Source organism: Meles meles, chromosome 7 (genome assembly GCF_922984935.1).
Source record: "Meles meles chromosome 7, mMelMel3.1 paternal haplotype, whole genome shotgun sequence".
In the NCBI taxonomy this organism is placed as follows: domain Eukaryota; kingdom Metazoa; phylum Chordata; class Mammalia; order Carnivora; family Mustelidae; genus Meles; species Meles meles.
In genome coordinates this window covers 106,964,101-106,988,581 of record NC_060072.1, presented here as the reverse complement: position 1 = coordinate 106,988,581, position 24,481 = coordinate 106,964,101, and the positions used below count along the sequence as shown (strand labels likewise).

At 45.2% G+C, this 24,481-nt stretch overlaps 1 protein-coding gene and 1 long non-coding RNA gene across 11 annotated transcripts in view; one reads left to right on the top strand and one right to left on the bottom strand.

Annotated features, from left to right (window-relative positions):
• The window catches only part of KCNA6 (potassium voltage-gated channel subfamily A member 6), a 43,976-nt gene that overhangs the window by 5,417 nt on the left and 14,078 nt on the right, over positions 1–24,481 (top strand). For 4 of the 10 annotated variants that reach the window (XM_046013298.1, XM_046013293.1, XM_046013297.1 and 1 more), the window contains exons 2-3: positions 14,192–14,368; positions 19,958–20,085. The exons of 2 other annotated variants lie outside the window; for them this stretch is intronic. The gene's annotated coding sequence lies outside the window, so the exon portion shown is untranslated. Of the gene's footprint in view, positions 1–6,422; positions 6,813–14,191; positions 14,369–19,957; positions 20,086–24,481 lie in introns of those variants that run through there. 4 more of the 10 variants (XM_046013294.1, XM_046013295.1, XM_046013296.1 and 1 more) reach the window with 3 other exon arrangements.
• On the bottom strand, positions 2,603–9,792 carry LOC123947219. The gene is made up of 4 exons (XR_006819724.1): positions 9,553–9,792; positions 5,530–5,600; positions 4,226–4,399; positions 2,603–2,758 (listed from the first exon to the last, which is right to left on the bottom strand). It is a non-coding gene; the product is annotated as an uncharacterized LOC123947219 (long non-coding RNA).

The window sequence follows — 24,481 nt, the reverse complement described above, 5'->3', positions numbered from 1 at the left end:
CAGAAATTTCCTAATCTTCAAAAATAAAAAATAGAAGGAAACAGAAAAGTGGGGAGAGGAGGGAGGGAGAGAAAGAGAGAGAGAAAACCTCTAAGTTCCCCAACTTAAAGCTTACACAAAGGTTCAAAACAAAACAAAAGAACAATAGGAACAATAAGCTAAATACAAAGACAAGGACTTAGGAGGGAGTGAAATTAGGAGTGGAATTAGCCTGGAAAAAGCCTTAACTCAGAAGTGGCCCTCAAGCTGCCCTTATTTCACTTGAAGGCCCTCATAGCCTCCAGCTGTCTCTCTGGCACACTGAAGGCAGGACAAAGCGAGGGCGTATCTCTCAGGGGTGCAAGGTGCCAGGACACTCCTTGACAAGACGGATTAAAATTCTCGACCCAGTTCTTAAGGGAAATTGTGCACTCCCCTTGCTAGCGGTAGTCCCACCAGCATCAGGACGGGGGTGGGTGGGGTGGAGGGTAATGGACATTTTCTAACACATTGTGGTGACAGTTGTATAATTCTATAAATTAACCAAAAAATCCCTGGATTGTTGGGGGGGTGGGGAGAAGTGGCATGGGGTTGATAACCGAAGTTTCACACCTCGGCTGGGAGAATAGTTTGGTTTTATAAATCTAAAAGGTTAGCATCTCTAAAGATGGACAAGTCTAAACATCCAGGATGGGATGACAGTTTTTTCCTTCTGCCACTTGGGGACACTAGAGCTTTCATGCACTTGCTCCTTGCTACTCAAATACGGTGCCAAGAACTGCCTTTTTTTTTTTTTTTTTTTTAAATTTTGACAATCATATCATTGTGGGATTTTTCCTCTTTGCTCAAGCAAAAGAAAGGTCAAAGCCATTTTTGGTAACTGCAGAGCGTGATTAGCATGTATTGCGCTAGGGTGAGTATGCTGGACGCTATTCATTACGTAGGACGAAGGCAGTGAACTTGCCCGAGGGGTTCATAGTTCGCCGGCAAAACAAAAACAAAGAGGAAAAATGTCAAAATCTCTACAAACCAACCAAAAAACCCCACCTAGGCTCTGCACCTGTAAACTCAGAATTCCTTAAGAAATTGTGCTGGAGTCAAGGTTTTATTCTGCTTTCCTCCTTCCCACCTCCTCCCTGCAGTAACCATTAACCCTTGACAGCCTCTGTGGGGTCCGCTGTCTTTGGTGCTTTGGGCAAACAGAAGTCAGCTCACCTGGCTCAGGGTCTGTTCATCAGACAATGCTCTTTTACTCTCACTTGCCTATTGCTCATTGGGACCCATGCTTCCCTCCCCTTGGTACTTCTCCTCACATGACACTTTCCAGTCCCACTGCTTATCATTCCTTCTCTCCACTGGCTGAGACCTTGCTTTTGGCAGTATTTCTGTCACCCGGCATCTCCACACAAATGCCAAGATAGATTCCCAGAGAATATTGTCCTCCCGGGACAATCTGGCTGCCATGCCAGCTCTGATCATTTTTGACTGTGTGTTACTGCCCTGGGAAGCAAAGTGGGGTCTGATTCTAGCTTGTCAAGGTCACTTAGGGAAGGAAAAGAAACCTTTCATTCTTTACACTGTAGGATTTCCTCTCTCCATTCTGCTTTATATGGGGCTGCCTCCGGTGGCACAGATTAGCTTCTGGCAGACCAAGGCCTAGAGCTTGGGGCTTTAGTGGGAGAGAGAACTTGCCAGATGTAGGCTACTGGGAATACAAGACAGATGGGCTGTCAGTTCTCATGTTACTGTGTCTCCCAATGAAACCCTTTCCTGTTCTGGGCTTGAGGTCCCTGTGGGATTGGAGGTTGTCATGTCATGTCCCTTTGCTCTGAACCCCTAGAGAGAGGAGCTCCCCCTGCCTCCCCTGCCCCTTCTCCATTCTTACCCCCTTGGCACCCTAAAGAGGGGGTGAAAATCTGTTTGTGACCACTGCTGAAGGACAAACAAGGTGCTGACTCCCTCATTCCCAGAACAGAGCAAAAAGGACTGTAAATATCCTTAATAGTACTGGTCTCGTCTTGGCTGTCAACTTAACCTACTTAGGGCCCAGCCTGGGTGAGGGTTTGTAACAATTTTTTTTTTTTTTTTCAAACACAACTCTAATGTCATTGTTGTTACTATGAAGAGGCTTTCCCCTGCGTCTGCCTTGGGCCCCCGCAGACGTGCTTTGCTCGCCCCTGGAAAACATCTTGGATCCTTAAGCATCCCCCGCTGCAGGTTGCAGGGAGCACAAACAGACCCCCACTCTTTGGTGAGCGCAAAACCAACATTTCAAGAGGAAATCGCAGCCACGCAATCTGCTGTGCTGCTATTTTTGACGTGCTCACTGTTCTCTCAGGGCTGGACAACCTCTGTCTCCAGGAGACAGACAAACCAGCTCTTGGCAGCTGAGACGTTTTGCTTTGAAAAAGAACATAGGAAGATAGTCGTGCGGCTGGGAGGGGCCGGGAACATGAGCCATTCTTTCCCTCTCTTCCAGGAGGCTCAGCACCTGGCCGGCGGGGTCCGCAGGTCTAAGGCTAGGGCTCTGTCCTTGCCCAGTGAATCCTTCCTCTGCGTTGGTCCTCCCCAATGGGAGTGGTCCTAGCAAGAATGAGGACGGCACCATTCATTTAAAAAAGCCTTTAAAATGCCTTCAATGCTGTCAAACATCATGTCATATAACATATAAAAAAGACTCTGGAGCTAAGTTTCCGGGGTTCAAATCTCACCTCGGCTGCTTGCCTGCTAGGTGACACGGAGCAAGTTCTGACGCGGCTCTGTGCCTCAGTTTTCCTTTCTGTAAAGGGGAGGATAATAATAGTACCAATGTCAGGGAGCTGTTTTGAGGATTACATGAACTAATATATGTACAGTGTTTATGTAACGTGTAATAATAGACACGTGGTATAATATGTAACAATATATAAGCACTCTACAAAGATTGGCTGTTATTACTATTATCCTACAACAACCATATGAGGTTGGTGGGCTAGGCATTGTTTTCCCCTGCCAGATAAGATGGTTGAGGTTCAGAGGGCAAATTCAAGAGCACACAACTGATGTGTGACCCATCATCCTCCGGGAGACGTAATTTATAGAACTCAGTGAGGGTCCGATTAATGCTAAGCAAGAAGAGAGAGTGGATTTGTGGTTCCTAGATGTGTATATGGGCTTTTATTTATATGCCAATTTGTCTCTTTGAGGGAAAACCAGCAGGTGCCCTGCGTCCGCCCCCACCCACCCTGTATATTGTTACGTATCTCACAGAGTCATACTCTCACATAGCTATAATCTCACATAGCTCTATATATATACACACACAGATTTATACTCACACACACACACACATAGGTTTCCCCAGCTATCCAAAAGTAGAACATTCCTGTGAAACCTTTCATAAACCAAATGAAGTAAAGCAAAGAATTACCATTTCGCAAAAGCAAAAATCCTCTTCGGATTTCTCTGGGTTATTGAGAGCAGGTACTAACACAGGTCTTTAGTAAGAGCAAAGTGGTATTTAAAAAAAAATTGTGTGGGGGGCGCGTGGGTGGCTCAGTCATTGAGCACCTGGCTCTTGATTTTGGCTCAGGTCATGATCTCGGGGTTGTGGGATCATGCCCTGTGTGGGACCCCGAGCTCAGTGGATTCTCTCTCTCCCTCTCCCTCTGTCCCTCCCCCCGACCATGTGCTCTCTCTCTCCCCTGCAAAAGAATAAATAAGTCTTTTAAGAAAGTGCTGTAAAGAGAAAACCTGTACATCTTTCTATAGACCCTTCCTTATTACCACAACTGTTCTCTTCCCTCCACGTTTTAACATTCCCAGGGGATGGAACTCCTCTAGAGCCTTCCTCTCATACTTCCTCCAGTCTTCCTCCTTGGGACAAATGCAGGGTCCCATAGTTAGCCCTGAGGATAGAACACCTAAGTCAGACCCCAGGTCAGTTTCCTTATACTGCTCCAGTGGCCTTCAAAATCCCACCTCCCCTGGTCCTCGTCCTCAGCACTCCCTCTGTTCCTGGGCCATCTTCACGACCCACTGCCCCCGTCCCCTCCCTTTGCAGGTGGTGACACCTCCCCTCACTTTGCAGGTGGTGACACCCTGTAATACATAGAAGTGCTCCAGCTTCCCTTTGCTCTTTTCAGGGGGAGGAGCCAGGAGGTCCTGGAGCTGGAAGAAGCTAGCCCCTCCTACTCCTGTGGGTCCCCATTTGCTTCCACTGCAACTCTCACGGAGGTCCCAAATCAGGCCCGAATGTTCCACTCACCCTGTGCTCATTCCCACAACCACTCCAGCGTGCACAGAAGACCTGGCCCAGGGCAGGGCAATGGGACTGCCTCCCCCTTCTGACTCCTTGGCTTGCTTTCCTTTGGAGGTAGCAGACTTGCATCCGAATCCCCGTTATTCGCTGCATCTCATTCGGCCTCTCCGGTTTTGTCGTCTGCAAAATAAGGGAGCTAATTCCACTTGCCTCACACAGTTGTTGGGAGGCTCAGACAAACAGACACGTTAAAGAGGTTAGCAGAAAGTAAACTCTCAGCAGAGCAGGGCGCAGGAAGCCTCCGTGACACTGAACAGCCAGCCACCGTGGAGTGGGGCTGGAAACACCTGTCCTCGAGGAGAAAGGCAGGATCCCTGCCGACTGCAGTTCTGTTCTCTGAAACAAACATTTAAATGAAATATGGTATAAAAAATAGACTCATGGTAGCTAGCTATTTTATCCAGGAGGTTCTTTGCCTGAAGGATTCACAGCAGAATCTGTTTAAATAATGGCACCTAAGATGTGAGTTAATATATAGACACGTATCTGAACGTATCTTGTGAAAATAGAATGGATATACTGGTGATATTTTTTCAACCAAGATAGAAAACTCCTCCCAGGAGCACCAGAGCATTGGGAAAGACAGTACTGAGGGTCACAGGGACAGAATGGGGAAGGGGGCTGAGAGGGGTCCTAAATGCTGCTCTTTATGAAGGAGAAGGCTGGTGCAGACAAGTGCAAAGATTAGCCTGTGATTCCAGTTAATTCAGGGCAAAGCTGGGTCTAGGACTCACATTTTCCGACTTCATCACCTGTATATATATTTTTTTTATGGAAAACAGAAACCTAAGGATTAAACTTACCAATTTTATTCATTTCCTATCCTGCCAAACTCATTAGCACAGCTGTCTATAGGAAGTGGGATTAAGTGCTTTGTGATTTCATCTCTCTCTTCCCTGACTTTCGAAGGTACAGAGACAGCAGGCCTAGCTAGAGAAATTCTTCATCAGATAGCCAGCTCCTGGATTTGTAAGGAACGACTAAAAATTGTTACTCTAGTAAGTACGAAAGCTATTTTCACACTGGGCAAAGACAGGCTCATGTAGAGGCTCTGGCCTGGGAGGCCAAGCCCTTTGCTTTTAATCTTACCAACTAAGATGTTCTATAACCTTTTAGGGCTATAGTTTTTCTGGTAAATTTAGTGACTGGGCTACAGGAAACTGCCACAAATTGGAATTCAGGAAAGCAGATTATTTGAGACTTCTGTATTTTAAAAAGGATAGGAGGGATGCTGAAAGTTAGCATCTTACCCAGGAGCGCTGATTTCTGACACCCTGGAAACAGAAATCAGCTTCTAGATTCTTCTCTGTACTTTGTCGTCCTGGGAGAGAAAGAGAAATAGCTGTCGGTTACGGATTCCTTTTATAAATCACAGGGCTAGTGTCAGGAAGAACAAAGTTTCTAAAAGCCATGGTTGCTGAACCGTAAATCAGGCAGTCCCCAGCTGCTTTAAGGCAAATTGGCATTGCTGGGAAGAGAGAGAAGTCTGGCTTGATGGGGAAAAGAGTTTGTGTCTCCTGTAGGACTGCTCTCAGTGCTTTCGGGGGAGGGGGGGTCACATTTACCCAGGAGCAGTGCACAGGACTGCACATGGGGGCCCCAGGCTCTCACCCGCCCATACCCAGCCACACTCCAGGCCTGGTACTTCCCTTCTGTTCCTCTGGAGGTGTGTGTGTGTGTGTGTGTGTGTTGTTTTTTTTTTTTAATTTGCTTAATTCTTTCTTTCTGCGCAATCCTCTGGCAGATGGTTTCATATCCCTACAGAATTCTAGATAGCAACCCCAGAGCACCTAACCCAAAAACTGTGCAGGTTATTTCTGATAATAGGTCCTAAATCAGTGACTTGTAGGTCAGCTATGATGCTGTGTTAAGAAATATTGGATATGAAAATTTTATCTCAACAAAACTGGGGAAAGATACTAGAAATACTGGGAGATTTCACATGCTGGGCTTGAGTTTTGTTTTCTTTTGAAAAATGGAAGATCTGGTCTTGTTGATCCTACGTTTGGGCTTTTCGCCTTCAGTCGGCAGGAGCAGAGTGAGCTGCTCCCTTCCCAAAGCGTAGTGGGCTCTCTTTTGCCCAGTGTGCACTGAGGCTGGGGCTGTCATTTTTCTCGTGTCCTCAGCATTGTTTTCCTCCTAGGTGGGAAATATGTCCTATGTGTGCGTTTCTACCAAAGGCACTGTGCCCAGACCACTTCATCTGGTGACTCCGTGGACACTGGTGCATGGGACCTCCCTCAAAGCCTTCCTTGAATGATCTCGCTGAACCTCAGTGGACTGTTGGATGGGACGGAGGTAGATGTGGTTGTTAGGAACAGAGTGAAAGCAGAAGCGAGGGCTGGCAGCCCGTGCAGGAGGCAGTCACAACTCCAGACAAGACAGATCTGGGCTGCTGCTTGGAGAGAAGAGACCTTGTAGGAATCAAGAAGAGGCTAAGTTATGTTCTCTGTCCAATTAAGTGGGCAAGGAAATGTGTGATGCAGTTAAGGATTTCCATCTAAAATGATTAAAATGCAAAAAAAAAAAAAAAGCAAACCTCGGTGTTTGGGTATTTCTGACTCGAGGCCAGCCGCCTACTTCTGTGATGTCAGATAATGAGACATCACTGTGTTCGTGCTGGCTGGGACTCAGCGTTGTGAGTTGGAGCTCTCCGTGGGATCCTGTAGCTCTCCTGGGAGATGGCTGGCCACCAGCCAGGGCCCTGCATCTGTGCGACACTCGAAGCCCATGGTCGTCCCCACACTCTTTCTTCCCTCTCTTTCTAGATTCTTCCCTGTCAGTTTCAGCCCTCAGTCAGACTCTGCTGGTGATGGGCTTATTGGCCAAAAGTGAACTGGCTGCAGAGCGGGAAGTATGTCCAACATTGTTGTGTTGGGAGAGAGATAAGAAAGGTCCTCCTCTTTTCCTTGCTTTACCCATTATTTCATCAGAATATTCTGGGGCCAGAGTCCAATAGCGATTTGGGCTAGAGGCAACTCCAAATCCTTAGGGTCCAAAGAGAAGAGCAGATTTCATGTTGGTCATCTCTTACTAGGAACACCTTTCCCTTCTGAAAACCCAGATTTAAAAGGATTCCATGAGCCTTCCCCTGCTCATCCCACTGACCCCCATACTTGATCTTTCTAGGAGCACAGAAAATATTAAATCAGGTTGGGTTAAAGGAAATCCATCACGGGTCTTCCATCTTAATGACCGTCTGCCTCACTTTTCCCCATAGATGTTCTGGAAAGTTCCAAAAAGGTGTTTTTGACATATGTGCCTATGTATAAAAGTAAGAAAATCACTTTCCTGTTAAAAAAAAACAGCAGGTGATTTTTAACAGGCAGGGGCCCTTTCGCGTTTAAATGAAATCACAGGATGTAGCTAAACTTAAAAGAAAGCATATAGTCTGTAGAAAAATGAACTTAAATTCATTTATGGCATACTTCATACAACTGTAATTCCTTTGTCCAGTGGGAGGAGAAGGTATTGTGGACCAGATTGCAGGATTACCGACCAGATTTGAGAAAGAGCCTTTTTATTCACTGGAGGAACTAGGAGATATTTTTCAAATGTATATTCAAAAGTGGGAACTCTAACGAACTCTATTACAATTTTCTCTTTTTCTTGCTGTATTCAGACTGTCTAGATCATGAATTCCCACGGGTACAGTGTGGTATCTCAGGTGAGGCAGGATGGGAGAAATGAGGTCCCGGTCCTAAGTCCCTTGTGTCTCGCTATGAACTGTGCAGGAAGGGGTGATGTGCCAACCCAGGAGTCAGGACCCAGTGCTACCACCCTGTCTGTAACTGTGTGGCCTTGGGAACACTGGGACCCTCTCTGAGCCGTGGTTCTCTCCTCTGTAAAATCAGATCATTGGTAGAACATCCCTCATGGTGGCCAGTGGGATTAAAGGAGGCAAAGCTAAGGTCCTGACACACAGTAAGGATTCAATAAAAATGGGTTATTTTTTCCGTGATCTCTTTTTTTTTTTTGGCCCATTCTAGCAGGGCACTGAGACATAGGCAGGGCCTCTAAAAATTGCCCAACCTTTAGAAACAATGAGAACCACTCAAAACTCATGTAAATCAAGGCCTTTAGGAAAGACATGTGTGATAGTTTCTCTTTCTTTGTAGATCTGGGTTTCCTGGCCTACCACTGGTCATGGTTCAGTTATGTAATTACCCAACACTTGGTTGGATGACAGGTGACTCATAGAAAGGGTCTTAATACCCTCTTTGGCTGAAAATCGCCTCCCGGCTAAAATAGGCGGCAGAAGGGAATACCCAGCAGTTCTGATAATCCATTTAGAAAGAGCATAAGCAATGAAGTGACTTATCCGTGCAAAATTCCGGGAAGCAGTGAGAATTTCCAACACACTTAGGCATTAACTGGGACATCGAATAACTGAGTGTGAACAGCCAGCATTTACTTGCCTCACTTCTGGGCTTGCCTTGAGTGGGAGAAGTTGCTGTAAGGAGTCTGCACAAGGACCCAGGAAGAAGGTCTCCTTGGGCGCCGAACAGGCTCAGAAATGCCATGATACATTTGGGGTCAACATTCTTCAGAATTAAAACACAAGCCAGTGGAAAATAGGACTCGGTTTACAGAGAGTGTTTTTTTTTAAATACAGCATTTCAGGAATACGTTTCATCTGTAAGGAAGTCAGCTGAACTCAATGATGTCTAAGTAAGTAGAGAATAAGACAAAATGACATACAAAAATTGAGCAGGCAGTGGCTTCCAAAAGGCAAAGAATCCATTACACTGCCCTGCATCAGGAAAAGTCCCTCATTAGCCCAGGCCTGTTCTGAGACATTCCCATAACGAGGGGATGAGAGGAAGAGAGATTCCAAAATGCAGACTCCCTGCTATTTGTGTTGTAGGCATGTTTTCCTCCTACCTCGTTATACATCTGCTGCTGTACTTTTAACCTCCTTTCTGCCATTTTGTACCAACTGAGATGGATATTCAACTGACCATATTACCTAGAATAACTCCTTATGCCAGAGGTCCTCAAATATGATCTGCGGGGCCCTAGTCCTACACTGCATTCCTATGGAAATGTTCCCAGCCACTACACTTCCGCTTCTTGGAGATACATGATGCATGGGAACATGAAATTAAGGGCCCCGAGAAGTCCTGCAGCAAATAAACCTATTTCACTTCTTAAACCTGTTGTTAAAATTATTTTTACCATAGTATTTCCACCCCATTTGAGGGGTAACTTCTAATTACATCCCACAAAAACTATAACCCAAGGAATAAATTTTAAGAAACTCAAAGACCTACCTCTGAAACTCCTTATGATGAATTTGAGTCCATGAAACAGTCCTTAAAGGTTTTCTCCAATGGACCATTTTGTGGCTTCTTATCAACCTTCTGAAAATTCTCCACACTCCCGTTTAGTTGCACAGAGCCATACATAATCAATATTTTGTTAAGGATCTGAATAATGTGAAAGAAGATAGCCCCTCCCCCGCTGACCTTCCAAGCCTTCTGAGATAGAAGTCTTTGAGAAAAATAACTGTAAATTGGGTCTTATTGGTTGGATTTAGAGTTTCTATTCTATTTATTGCAAACATCTACCCTTGAGATGCACTTCTCCAGACTGATAGCCTCCTGATGACATTCCCTTGTGGTGTAACAGACCAACTTCTGTGCATCTCATTAACAAAGTCCAAGATTACAGTGTGCATCTCTATTTGCTTTTCTAACTAAAATAGACCTTTTTGGAGCCAACATAGGGTTTGAACTCATGGCCCTGAGGATCAAGACCTGAGCTGAGATCAAGAGTCAGACACCTAACCCAACTAGACCTTTTAATGAAAATATTCAAGCATGCCTTTACTAAATACCATATTTTAAAAATCTTATTCCCAAGACTCAAAGAAATGCTAGCAGTGAGCTCTACGTAACCAGAGTCTTCAGTCTTCTTTCCCATGCTCCTAAATAGTGTTTTCAAGGTATTCTCCCACAGTACTTCAGGGGCTGGTACCTCCCAGTTGGACCCAGTTCTTCCAGTGCTGGGACTCAAGTCCACGGGGCAGCTCTTTCTGCTATAGGTGTTCTTTTGCTACTAAGGGCTCTTACCTTTGACTCTGCTCACCCTACCAAAGGCGTGATGCTCATTGTCTACTCCTCCACCCCAGCTGGCCCAGGACTAGGTTCGTTCTTCCATGGTTTCCTTTCTGTGTTTAGAGGTAAAAGGAGAGAGGATGTGGTGACTTTTAACCTGCTGTTGCCTTTGTACCTGTTGCTCCTTTTCAGGACATCTTGGGCTGTGAGGAGTTCCTGCTGGCCAGTTTTTTCTTTCACCTTTAAATCTTTAAATCCACCAGAAGTTTGAAAAAGTGGACTGTGGAGATGGTGGGCATCACATCTAATTCTGGGTCTATCACTGACGTGCTGTGTGACCCTGAGCAAGTCACCCGCCCGGCGTTCAGCAGATGGTAGCTCTTGGTATTATTCTCTGGCCCAGTGTTTCCATCTGTAACATGAGATGGTTGGACTAGACAATTTTTGAGTTTCTGCTTGAAAATTCTGTGGATGCTTCGCTTACTCATTGAATGTACAGCTGGTTCCCTTGATAACTTGGCAAACTTTATTGCTTGGCTTTTGCCATCAGAATGATCTTTTAAAAAGAGAGCCAGAGTTACTAAATTTCAACTTAATATAGAATCATTGGATTTCCAGGCTCACCCACTCTAGTCTCTTATTTTACAGACAAAGATCAGAACTTACCACTTACAAATATATGGAGCAGGTTAGAGCAAAAATTTGAAAGAGATATAATAATTTTCATGTAATACCAAGGGGAACAAATTGCTTCTCTCTGCTTTTCTCTTGCTTTTCCTCCTTCCCTCCTTCCTTTCTTCCTGCCTTCCTATTTTTCTTAGATGAGCTCTTAGTTATTAAGTGCTTCCAGATCTTTTTTATTTCACAGTTGCAAAATAAACATTTCTCGGTTTTGGCTGTGTCAAGTACCTTGGCATTATGATTGGAAAAATGTTGGGCATGGAAAGGCACTTCTATATTAAGGAGAAGCAGGGGAATGCAGACTAGCAGGGTGTTAGCTAGAATTCTCTGGGTCTCTGGATCCCCATTTGCAGAGGGAACCTGTAGAAAAGACAGAGGAAAGAAAAGGTGGTACAATTCTTTGATATCCTCAGACCAAGTAGAAGATGAATTTTTCCATTTCTGGGAAAGTGGTAGTGACCCCAAGGGCAGGTGTAGGGTTGTATGTTGGCCCCACTGTGCTTATGTGGTGACTGTGGATAGAAGGGTCTTGGTTGGATAGAAAGTGTTCAGCTCTGCTCTTCCAGCCCGGTCTTGAGAGCTGGAGCTGCACATCCAGACCAGACAGTTCCCGCTGTGCTGGATCCCCGTCCTATATGGCTGTGCTGGTTCCCAGTCCTGCATGGCTATACTGATCTTGGTGCTTTTTTGGTGTTTGTTCATCATCCTTATCCCATTTAGCTTCCCTCCCTATTGTTAGTGAGCCTGATGAAGCGGCAGAACCCTGGACAGGTATAGAAAGCTTATGTGGGCTCCTAATGCACTGTTTGACTTTGAACAAATTGCTTGAAACATTTTATTTTCTGGCTTTTCTGCTTACTAAGGAAAATCGTACAACTCAGAAAAATATAAGGAAAAAAGAAAAGACCCCATAATCCCACAGCCAGAGACATTCAATGTTGGTCTGTTTTGGGTTTTTCTTTTAGACTAGCTCTGTCTCTGTATCTCTATCTCTATAGATGTCATAATTGTATTTCATTAAAAAAACCACGTACCTCTAATATTCTCATGCTCTTATTCCATAGCCATCATTACATACACCATAACTTGCTAACCTAGCCCTTACTGTTGGACATTCAGGTTTCTGTTCTTCTGAATGATGCTACGGTGACTATTTTTAGTATGGATATCTGTCCACATTTATAAGTATTTCCTTAGGCTTTATTCCTGCAAGAGTCAAAAAGTATGAACAAGCGAGCAGCTTATGTTCTAGACTCCAACTTTCTCACCTACAATAAGACCTAGCAGAAGCCCCAATAACAGCAGCAAACACTTCCCCAGCGTACCATATGCCGGCCCTGTTTCTAAGAGCTTTGCATGTCCTAACTCATTTAATCTCCCCGGTGGCCCTGCAGGTAGCTCCCTGTTAGAGAAGTAGCTTGCCCAAAGTGGAGCAGCTGGTCAGGAGGGGGTAGGACTCAATCCAGGGGGTCTGGCTCCCAGTCCTTGCTCTGAACTCCTCTGCTCATACGGCCTCCAAGGAAAGAACTAAACCCAGGGATCCCTAGGCCTCCTTTCCTCCTCCCATTGACTGCACTATTTTATCCTACACTAGCCATATGCCCGGGTAACATGGCTGCCTGGTAGGAATTCCCCAGCTCCTTGAATCTTCTTCATCTGCCCGTTTGTGTGCGTGATGAGGTGGGGGTCTCTCTGTGTGCGAGTGGGTGTGAGTGGGTATGTGTGTGGTGTGTGTGCCTATAGAGTTTTGGGAATGGAACGGAGCCAGCAGAGAAGTGTATGAAACGGGAAAGCATGAACAGTCTATTGACAAAACAATAAAACGCAGGCTATCTCTGCTATCAGTTATAGATAACATCATGGTTTCCTTTTTATCTTAAGGTTCTCAGGCTCTTTGGCTGGAAAATTTGTCATTTTATAATGGGATTGTCACCTCGGCGCAGCAGGGATGGGACTGGCTGTGGCTGTCTAGCACAATGCCATCCCAGGAGCACATGTCTGCACCTATTATCTGTATCCCTCCCCTCCCTGAGCTGCTACGCCCACACTGTCCAGAGCATTGCTGCATTTGGCCATTCATCCCATAGGGAAAGAGATCATTGACAGACTCATCCCTGGAATGACATGTCCACACTGCTTCTAGTGCTTGCTCAAGAGAGAAATTGCTGAGCCTCCTTGGGATTCTGACCTAGCAGATCTGGGAGAAGCCAGGAATCTGCCTTTATAAGACATGTGCTCCAAGCAGTTACCTTCAGGAAGTTTGTGAAACCTTAGGCAGTGGGTCTCAACCTTCATAGGGCATCAGAACCACAGAGAAGTTTAAAAAAAAAAAAAATACCACTTCCTGCCCCCTTGGCTGTCTTGTCCCCTCTCCCTCCCCAATTTGAATAATTGCTCTAAGATGAGGTCCAGGTGCAGCATTTTTTTTTTTTTTTTTTAAAGCTTCTCAAGAGACTTTCATGTGCAGCTGGTGTTGGGAACTACTAATCTAAGAAATTCTGGTGAGAATAACTTCACACTTTTACATTTAAGTGCACTTCACATTATAGACCTCCTTTACAACTGCACATCACAACAATCCACTACTGTCAGTAGAGCAGGCATTTTTATGATTGACCCTGGCCCAGAGACGTTGACCGAATGGCCGAAGGTTGCACAGCTTCTCCCTAAGTCAGCAGCAGTGCCCAGGCCAGTCCTGCCAGGCCCTCTGGGAGGAGGCAGCCTCCCTTCCCCTTAAGATCTTCTAGGATCAGGTCATCTTAGCTTGCATCAGCTGCCTCGCCTAGTGTGGATGATGGGCTCTTTCTGTTCCTTCTCACCCACATCTCTCCTCTTGAAGCCGTTGCTCCTTCTCCGAGAGCATCCTTGTGAACCGTGCAGTTACACTTCCCTCCCCTCCCAAGCTGTGTCCTGCCTTATGGTTAGATAAGGGCTCTGAGGGACAGAAGCCCGGGGACCTGGACAGGGCACATCACCCACAGCAGTCTGACCTCAGCCTCCAATCTAGCCTTTCCCTGCTGGTCCTCTGCAGTGAGTGCAGTGCAGGGCAGGAGCAGGGAAGTCACATCCCCCAGCAGCCCCCTGGGTGTCAGTGGGCTACACTCCCTTCTCCCCAGCTGGAACCTCCCGTCCTGAATTCTCATAGTCACCCCCAAACTTCTCTCCCCTGCAGCTACGCACCCTTCCATTCCACCTCCCCACCCCACCCCGACAGCCTTAAAGCCCACCTGAGTCCTTCCCGTGAGGTTGCTCTGGGGGCCGGAGGACCTTGCAGTGTTGAGTCCCCACTCCGGACACCAGGCTGGTTGGAGCTGAGCAAGGTGGAGCAGGGAGAGAGGAACATAACCAGGTAACTAACTGCACGCTCCCTTCCACCGACCTCCACCCTGCAACCATCTCTAGGCTCAAACTCTCCCGACTCAAACCAACCACCCTGGCTGCCCTTTCCTCTGCCTCTCCTTGTTCAAACCTTTACCCTCGCACAGGCTGTGTCCTGGAGCGGCTCCCAGCGACTGCGGGCTCTCGGTGTCAGGCTCCTGCAGCCTCCTTCCCCCGGAGGCTGGGTGCGGGGGCGGGGAGGAGGCGGGGCCTTGCCTCCCAGGCAGTGCGGGCCTCGGAACTGCGTGTCAGTGCCCTGGGCAGGATTCCCCTTCACCTACCTATTCAGCAGCCTTGTGACTGAGAAGCTGCCTTAGTCCGCAGATTCCTGCAGCTGTCTTGTCTTTCCCACGGTTCGGGCCTGCCCACTGCGGGTTGCTGGCTGATTTGGGGGTTGGGGGAGGGGTGGGAGGATGGTGTGGAGGGTCAGTCAGGGTCCTCAATGACGTTTGATATCCCAGGACTGAATTTCAGGAAAGGCACATGCTTTGCTGGCGGAGCTGGCCCCCTCCTTTTATACAACAACCCTATGTGGCTTTGCTGCCCCATCAGAGGATTTGGAAGGAGGCGATATATAAGGACAAGCCCTCCTTTCTCGAAGCAAGGGAAGCAGTGAAGTTTCCCATGGTAGAGAGTGACCGGTTTGGTGAATCTTCACTGTTCCTGTTGGATGTCATCAGTTAGAACGGTTCTAAGAGGGTCCAAGAACCTTTCACAGTTGCCCCTGCCACCCGCAAGGCTTGAACTGCCCTGTCATCCACAAGGCTGAGCCTCCAACAGCTAAGTCAGGACCGTTGGACCCCGGGCTTTGGTGGATTAGAGGAGGGTTGAATCTGAACCAGTCCGAGCCTCTTTCCCAGAAACGCTCAGTTGGGACAGATCAGTCTGGACTAGTCTCTCTTGGAAGAGATGGAAAACCTCCCAGCCTCAGGAGCTGGAGGGGGTGTCATGTATTATACAGATTCACTTTCTTATTTTATAAATGAAAAAAAATTAAGGTCCCAAGAAATCACATGAGTGGGCCAAGGCCACATGGCTGTTATGGTTACTTTATTACAGAGCTGGTTTGAAGTCCAAAGTGTTAACTCACTTACTCTTTTGACTAAGTGATGCCTCTACAACTAATCTCCTATGAAACTCTGTGTTCCATTCAGATTTTGAAGAAATCCTAGTAGCTAAGCTCTGCAGGGGAGCCTTATGGGGTGCCCACAGACTTCTGCATCAGATTGACCTAGGTTCGAATCCTGCCTTTCCCATTCACTAACACTGAGACTGTGGGCACAGTTCTTATTCTCTGTCTCTTTTTAAATAATTTTTCTTTTAGAATTTATTTATTTATATATTTGAGATAGACAGAGAGAAAGAATGAGCAGGGGAAGAGGCAGAGGAGCAGGGAGAAGCAAATTCCTTGTTGAATAGGGAGACCCTGGCGGGGCTCTATCCCAGAACCCTGGGATCATGATTTCAGCTGAAGGCAACCACCTAACTGAGTCACCTAGGTGCCCCCATTTCTCATTCTCTTGAGGCCAGTATTCCTCAACTGTAAAATGGGAATCATTATACTTATTTCAGAGAAATATCATGAAAGTTTTCTCATGTGGATAAGGTGTGCTTAGCACGTAATCATTGTTCAATAAAAGAAAGAAGGCTTCTTGGCCAAAATACATAATTGTTCTCTCTTTCTCTGTGCTCCAAATTCTGTAGCTGGTTTGTTTTCAGAATTATTTAGCACCTTCCCACTTGTAGTTGGGAGAACAGGGGGCTTCCTTGTGCCTTTTCTCCAGACTCCAAGGGAGGTGACTCTACACAGAACCTGGGTATCAACCTGCTAGGCCTTGATCATTCCTCTCAGACTTGGGGCAACTTAGAGGTCGAGAGAGAGAGATGGTAGACCCTGGTGATTTGAAAGAAACAGGTTTGTCTCTGTTACATTTTTTTCTTTTTTTTTTTTTTTAGGTTTGTGAAATCCATTCAGCCTGTGATCTGATCTTTATTAAAGGACTACTCTGTGCCCCCTCTCCCACCCCAGCTGGCAGGTGGCTCGCTGAGTAAGAGCATATGAAGAGTACAGGGCATAACTGGTAGAAAGAGACTTTTCACACCCGGTCATTTCTGAGGCCATGGCCATTGGCTTGTGGACCTCTGAGACAATGTGCCTTTTGAAACTCTTTTGAGAGTGGCTAGGGCAAACACTGGCTTGTACCTCCTGACAGCTATGCCTTATGACCTCACAGAAGGAACTTTTGCTGGACTTGCAATGAGAAAGCCATTATTTCCTCCTTGTGTTATTTAAACCTTAAATCACCACATCTGAGCTTGACTCCTAGTTATTCACCTCTTCCTAGAACAAATCCCCATGGAACGCCCATCTCACCTGGGCCAGAGAGGATCCCACCTCCCTCCACCTCCTCTTGGATCCCCATCTCTCTGAATCCTGAATCTCCTTCAAACACCACCCAGCTCATGTCCAGTTTCCTTCATGAAGTCTTCATATGGACTGACCTGCTCATTTTGTACTTAATGGAAGTTACCCTTGTGTTGATATGTACATTTTCAGATTCTAATCCTTTCTACAGATACTTACATACCAGTCCTCAGCCCTCAAAGGGTTGACAGCTTCATTAAAAAATATGAGTCTTGGAGCACCTAGGTGGCTCAGTTGTTTAAGCATCTGACCCTTGATTTTGGATCAGGTTATGATCTCAGGGTTATGAGACTGAGTCCCAAATTGGGCTCCTCCATGCTGGGCATGGAGCCTGCTTAAGATTCTCTCTCTCTCTCTGCCCTTGCCCCCAGTCATATTCTCTCTCTCTCTCCATATATATATATATATATATATATATATATATATATATATCTGCGTGTGTGTGTGTCTGTCTATCTTAAGTGCAGTTGGACTATCATTTCCTTGAAGGCAAGAGATCGGTCTCATCTTTTCTTTCCTCAGCAACACGGCAACACTGTATCAGGGAGATATTGACTGCATCTAACCATAGTGTTTAAAAACAAAGAACAAAATACCAAAAGATCATTTATTATCTCTTATAACTTGGAGTCTTGAGGAGGGACAGTTCCAGGATTGTTAAGCGATTTAAACAGTGCTATATAAAAAACCACTTCAAAACTTAGGGGTTTGAAGCACCCATTATTTCTTAGCTCCCAATTCAGCAGATCAGATATTTGAGCTGAGCTTAGCCTGGCAATTCTTTTGGTCTTACCTGACCGATGCTTCCTTATGCCTCTGTGATCAGCTCTGTGTTGATCAGATGGTACTCCTTCTGGGGATTGGCTGGTTGTTGGCCAGGAAGCCTTAGCTCCTGTCAGTGGAGCTGAGAGCCCTCTAGCAGGTGGCCTGGGGTCTTTCTTATGCGGGATGCTGAAGCCCAAAAGCAAGCAGACGTGTCAAAGCCACTTGAGACTAAGAGTTAGAATGGGTGCAGACATCTAAAACAATTCACTGGGCAAGTCCAGACTCGAGTAATGAAGAAATAGACTTTGCCTTTTGGTGGAAGGAGCTTCAAAATCATATTGCAAAGGGAACATGAAGACTTTGAACCATTTTTGCAATCAGCCTGCCATAGCCATAGTTAGGGCTCAGAGGATTCTATTCCTTGGGACTCGCTTGTCTTTCATGTCTTTCTTACAAATGGCAGCATTTCCAAGTACCATCCCTTCACGCCACAACGTCCAAAAACAGGAAAGGACAAGCTTTTCTAAACATGAAGAAACCTCCATGTGTCTCCCACCAACCTCTCTTAGGCCACACTTAGGACACAAGCCCATCCTAACCAATTTTATTGGTGGTGGGTAAGATTACTGTTCAACATATTGTTGGGGGGGGCGCCCAACGTCTTTGAGGTGCTTCCCTTCCAGATACCTGAACAAAACAGGGGTCCTGAGAGCAAAGAAGCAGGGGAAAGGGGTGGCAGCTGGGCCAGGAATCAGTAGGGGGTGGAGGAAGCAACTTACACAGTGTCTTGTGCCATCTTTCTTTCTTATTTTGGGACCTAGTTTCTTTAAACCAGCAGACCAAAACACACCCAGGACCTAGTTTTTGTTTCGTTTCTGTTGTTGTTGTTATTGTTATTTTTTCTTTTTCTTTCTTCTTTTCTTTTCTGGACAAAATGACAAGATGGAGAAACTCACCCCGAAACAAGGAATAGGAGGAAGTACTCACACCCAGGGATTGGATTTAATCAATATGGTTATAAGTAAAATATCTGAACTAGAATTTTATTTTATTTTAAAGATTTTATGTATTTATTTGACAGAGATCACAAGTAGGCAGAGAGACTGGCGGTAGGGGGTGGGGGGGGGAGAAGGCTCCCCGCTGAGCAGAGAGTGAGATGCGGGGCTCGATCCCAGGACTCTGAGATCATGACCTGAGCTGAAGGCAGAGGCTTAACCCACTGAGCCACCCAGGTGCACCTGAACTAGAATTTTTAAAAAATGACTATAAAGATACTAGCTGGGCTTGGGGGAAAAAAGCATAGAAGAAATTAGAGAATCCCTTATTATAGAGATAAAAAAAATTTAAAATCTAGTCAGCCTGAAATAAAAATGCCATTACTGAGATGCAGTCCTGCGTGGAGGCTATAAAAAAGAGGATGAACAAGTCAGAAGAGAGAATCAGTGATATAGAAGATAAAATGATGGAAAACAAGGAAGCTGAAAAGAAGAGGGAAAGTTGACGATTAGATCATGAAGGTAGACTTAGGGAATTCAGCAATTCCACAAAGTGAAGTAATATCCATATTGTAGGAGTCCCAGAAGATGAAGAGTGGGGAAGAAGGACAGAAGGTTTATTTGAACAAATTATAGCTGAGAACTTTCCTAATCTGGAGAAGGAAACAGGCATTCAAGTCCAGAAGGCACAGAGAACTCCCCTCAAAATCGACAAAAATAGGTCAACACCTCAACATATTATAGTGAAACTGGCAAATTACAAAGCTAAAGAGAAAATCTTGAAAGCAGCGTCAGATAACAGGTGATATCTACAAGGATAGACACATACGGCTGGCAGCAGACCTGTCCACAGAGACCTGGCAGGACAGAAAGGGCTGGCATGACGTATTCAACATGTTAAATGGGACAAATATGCAGCCAAGAATACTTTATCCCGCAAGGCTGTCATTCTAATGTACATTTGTATTGAGCCTGCATCTGTCAGGCCCTGGAGAATCAAAGGTGGGCAGCACCTTAATGCTTTTAGGAAGGAGATTGTAAGCAACTGACTGTGATAGTTTGGTGAGTGGCAGACACTGGGGGTCAGGCTTTCCTGGTGTCCCTCACTCAACGCCACTGCTTTCTGACTGAGGGAGTGAAGTGCAAAGACGAGTGTAGGAATCAAGGCACAACTTTATTATGTATCCAAAGTAACACCCAGTTGTGTGCAAAACTCAGGGCTCTGGAGTATCAGGCTGAATTAAAACATAGCTGAAAAAAAATAAAATAAAATACCACTGAAACTGCAGACAAATGATGTGGGGGAGGGTGCTCTTTATTCCTATCTACCTTGTAACTGGAATCTGTGGCCAGCTCTCTTGGTGGGGACTTGCAGGAGGAAGGGAGAGAGCAAGACTCCAAGGTGGCCGTAAGCCCACTTTCCCAGCTGCTCTCACAGAGAGACGGTCACATGGATGGAGAGGAAAGTAGCCTGCTGTGACCCAAGGAGTCAGGAAGTGAAAGGTGGGTTGATTATGAAGACTGATTTAAGGCACAGCAACTCTGTTAACTAGGAAAATGCAGCCCAACAAATGTTTTGGGCTCTAGTCTTGTAATGAGGAGTGTAACCTTTCTGGGAAGCCCTATGGGGAAAACCATAGAGGTGGTGCTGTAGAGTCATGTAGCATGTCCTCAGGGTAAGGTAGGAAAAGTAATGAATTCTTCCTGTGGAAGGTGTCCCAGGGAAGTGGACACATTAGCGAGCCTTGTAGGAGGTGTCAGCGTTTTCGAGATCAAAGAGAAAATTCTTAATAGAAGGAATGGCTTGCTAGAGGCACAGACTCTGAGAAAGGGACGATGTGTTCAAGGAACTGGGAGTGTGGGTCACATGGGGTCAAAGGGCACAGGGGAGGCTGGAAGGTAGGTTGGACTCAGACTGTGAAGAACCACGAAGCTGCGGGAAGTTGGATTCATTCTGAAGGGAACGAAGAGGAGCAAGCAAGAGTTTTAAATCAGAAGCATGCCACTCTCAGATCTCATTTTGAAGTTCCCTTTGGCTGAACTGGGGGCACGAGCAGGAAAGAGACTAGGGGTGGGGACCCGAGTCCACTCTAGCCACGAGAGCCTGACACAGGTGAATTAAAAAGCAGTCGGTAAAGTGTTTGTGACATGGAAGAAAATGTGGCAAACTTTGCTCTGAAAGTGCTACTGGTAATACACACCTAATTTTTTGGGAATACATGGACACTTTTGCAGGGTTTCATAGCAGAGATGCCATAACTAAAATCCGATTTTACAAATGGGAAAAAAAAAAAAAAAAGCAGTTTGACTTTTGGTCAATTTTATTACTGCTTTTAAATCCTCTGCCTTTAGGGGGCGGCAAACCTCTCTCAAGGATCAAACTCTGGTGTAGCTTGGGTGGAAGGCTCCTACAGGAATCCAGGTAGAAGAGATTATACTCGCTTACTGAGCATGTGTTGGGAGCTCATGGATGGACGGCTGAGTGTGGGCTCTGCAGTTCAGAGGTGGATTTGAAAAGAACCTTTGTATTTGGGGTTTTGCTGTGCAAGGCTTCAGAAAATTGTCCTCTGAGAGTTTCTTACTAGTGGAAAATGTGCACACACACTGGGAAGGCAAGGAACAGAAGTGGGATGGGAGTGGTTGTCATCATCCCACTGACCTCATGGGGCAGAATGTCACAAATTCCATCTCTTCTGGGCCACTGCTGTCTGCCTGACCCACTCCAGGAGCCTGAGAAGCTCTCTCCAGCCTGCTGGGAGGGGGTGGTAAGGAACAGCGTCTCTTTTGTTCCTGAAACTTCCCCCATAAAATAGTCAAGGCTGCTGGGAACTAGTCAAGGGGAGGTGTTTGACAAATAGGCGTTTTCCAGTTTTCAGAGTCACTTGGACCATCATTATCACATTTATTGGGGCTGTACTTGAAAAGCCATCAGAGGTCCAAGAAGCAATGCAGCTGTCCTCACTTTCTGCCCCCCAAGGCTAGTGCCTACAATACTCACTGGCAATCTTGCTGTGCGATCGCCACAATGCTACTGCTTTCTCTGGGCCACAAAGGCAGGGGCAGAGGCTCCTGTAGAAGCCTGGAGGAGTGGAGGCTAGCAGACAAAGAGTTTTGGTTTGTTTCTAATTAAACCTATTTGTCAAAAGCTTTGCTAATTCTATCATCTTAAAAGTCTGAAGCAAGGGGTCCAGGCATAGATTCAGGAATTCCTTACCCGAAGTCATAGACATGTTCCTCATCGTATTTTAGTGTTGATTTATCTAAGCTATGACATCCTTCTCTGGCTAAAAGAGCCAGAGAAACACCTAGATATAGTAGATACTTGCGATTTTTCTTCATTTTGTTTAGGGTCTTATCTGTTTGCTGTTGACCTGCTGCTTGACTTTGAACAGAGCACATCACCTCTCTGTTCTACCTTCATTTCAGAATTACTAAGAAAGTCACAAAACCATGATGAATTGCACAAAGAATGTCACGTCACAGGTAAACGTGCAGGAGTCATTTCATTTTTATGTATTTTTATGTATTTTCAGGAAACCGAAACGAGGTTTTGGAAACCTGGTGATTCCTCTGTCTCAGGCCTGCCTTTACGTAGTTCATGTCCAGCTTATACAGTTTTAGGCAGTGTCCATAAACAGTGGAAAATTTTGCAGATATTTGGTTAATTTCAACAATGGGACTGACCTTGATTAACTTGACATGACTCAAGTGAGCCAAAAACTTGCTTTCAGATCATAATCCTTGCTTGGAAGTTGGAGAAAACAGTAGTAAGGCGGGGGCTTCCTGTACTCACTTTAAACTGAGGCTCTGTTTGGGCACTTTTTATATGCTTGGCTTCAAATCAGAGCTATTTGTGGGAAGCTATTTGTGGGTTCACTACTCCAACCGGTAGTGAACCAATGGAAGAATTCTCTCTGTGGTGTGAAACTGGAACTGAGAATTCCAAGTGAGCACTGGAAGGTGTAGTGGAAGGACACAGACTCAGTGTCTCGGTATACTGGCCCCATGCACCTAGCTGTGTGACTTGGGGTGCATTACTTAACCTCATGGAGACTTGGTTCCCTCATCTGTGAAATATAGAAAAGACTGTCCATCTCAAAGGATGGGTAGGCTTATTCGTGAGATAATGTGTTTAGCTTGTCCTGAACATACTCAGTGATTAATGTAAAATATAGCGATTAGTATAATTAGGCTGTAGAGCTTAGGTGTTGGTGGTTTTGCAATTAATTGGGTTCAGTTAGTTTTCTTTTGGTTACAAGAGACCAAAAATCTGGCTCAAACCATCTTAATCCAAAAAAAAAAAAAAAAAAAGTTTGGGACCCCTTGTTCCCTGGTTGGCTCAGTTGGTTTAGTGTCTGTCTGCAACTCAGGTCATGGTTCTGGGGTCCTTGGATAGAATCCTACACTGAGCTCCTTGCTAAGGGGGAGTCTGCTTCTTCCTCTTCCTGCTACTCCCCGGCTTGTGCTCTCTCTCTCTTTGACAAATAAATGAATAAAATCTTAAGAAAAAATTCATCAGGGGCGCCTGGGTGGCTCAGCGGGTTAAAGCCTCTGCCTTCAGCTCAGGTCATGATCCCAGGGTCCTGGGATCGAGCCCCGCATCGGGCTCTCTGCTTGGCTGGGAGCCTGCTTCCTCCCCTCTCTCTCTCTGCCTGCCTCTCTGCCTACTTGTAATCTCTATCTGTCAAATAAATCTTTAAAAAAAAAAAAAAAAAAAAAAAAGAAAAAATTCATCAACTCATATAATAACTTCAGCTAAAATTGGGCATCAGTAGTCAGAGTGACGGTAGAGCAGGTGAGACATGGCAGGGTGTAGGGGGTGAATGATCCCTCACCAAATTTAGCAAATAAAAATACCCATGTCCAGATAAATTTCATAAAAACGTCAACTTCTGAATTTTTGTAATTTATTGAAAAATGCTGAATACAGACCATTTAGGATGCCCTGAGAAAGTCAATACAGGAAGCAGGTCAAAAATAATTAAATATGGGACATATTCCTCTACAGGATGCCTGGTAACCCTTCTCCTTGGGGTATTAATACCACTGAAATTCTACTCAGACCTGTAAACTGTGCCAGTAGATTCAATTAATTTCATCCTCCTATCAATCAAGTTAACCAGACCTTTTGCTGGAAAATGCACAATAAATCTAAGGTCCATACTATGCTACTTGAAAAATGATAAAATTCTTCTAAAGAATTTGGCTTAAATTAATAAATAATTAATTAAAAAATAAATTAATTAATAATAAATAAAGCTTAATAAAACTGAGCTTTAGGTACCATATAACCCAAGAGTTAAGTTTTTAATCTCTCTCGATGTAATTTTGCTGTCCATGCTGGTTTTAGACGGCACTAAGACGGCTAGTAACTCCAGGCACATATTCTTCTGGGTTCTAGTCCAATAAAAAGAGTATTTCTCTTGACCTGACAAAATCCTATAATCTGATTTTCATTGGTCAGAATTCTATCTCATTCCCTTATCTGGGCAAATTATTAGGCCAGGGGAATGGCATGCTCTGATTGGACATGTAACTGGATCACATGCCAAGGTTGGAGTCAATTTTATCCAAAGCATGTGGACTGAGCCTGGGGCCTGGGGATGGTTCTCTGAAGGAAAACTGGTCCTCTGTAGTAAGAAGAAGGGATAAAATGATGTTAGGTAGAGAAAAAAAGTAACTCCTTCAACCCCAAACAAAATGAACAAAAATAGCAAATATTTACCATATCCAGGTATTACTGTGGTTTTTTTTAGCAAGAGAAAGATGTCATGGCTTAGATAAATCGACACTAAAATATGACAAGGTTCACGCCCATGACTTAGGGTAAGGAATTACTGAATCCACACATGAATTCTTTGCTTCAGCTTCTAAGATCATATAATTATCAGTGCTTTTG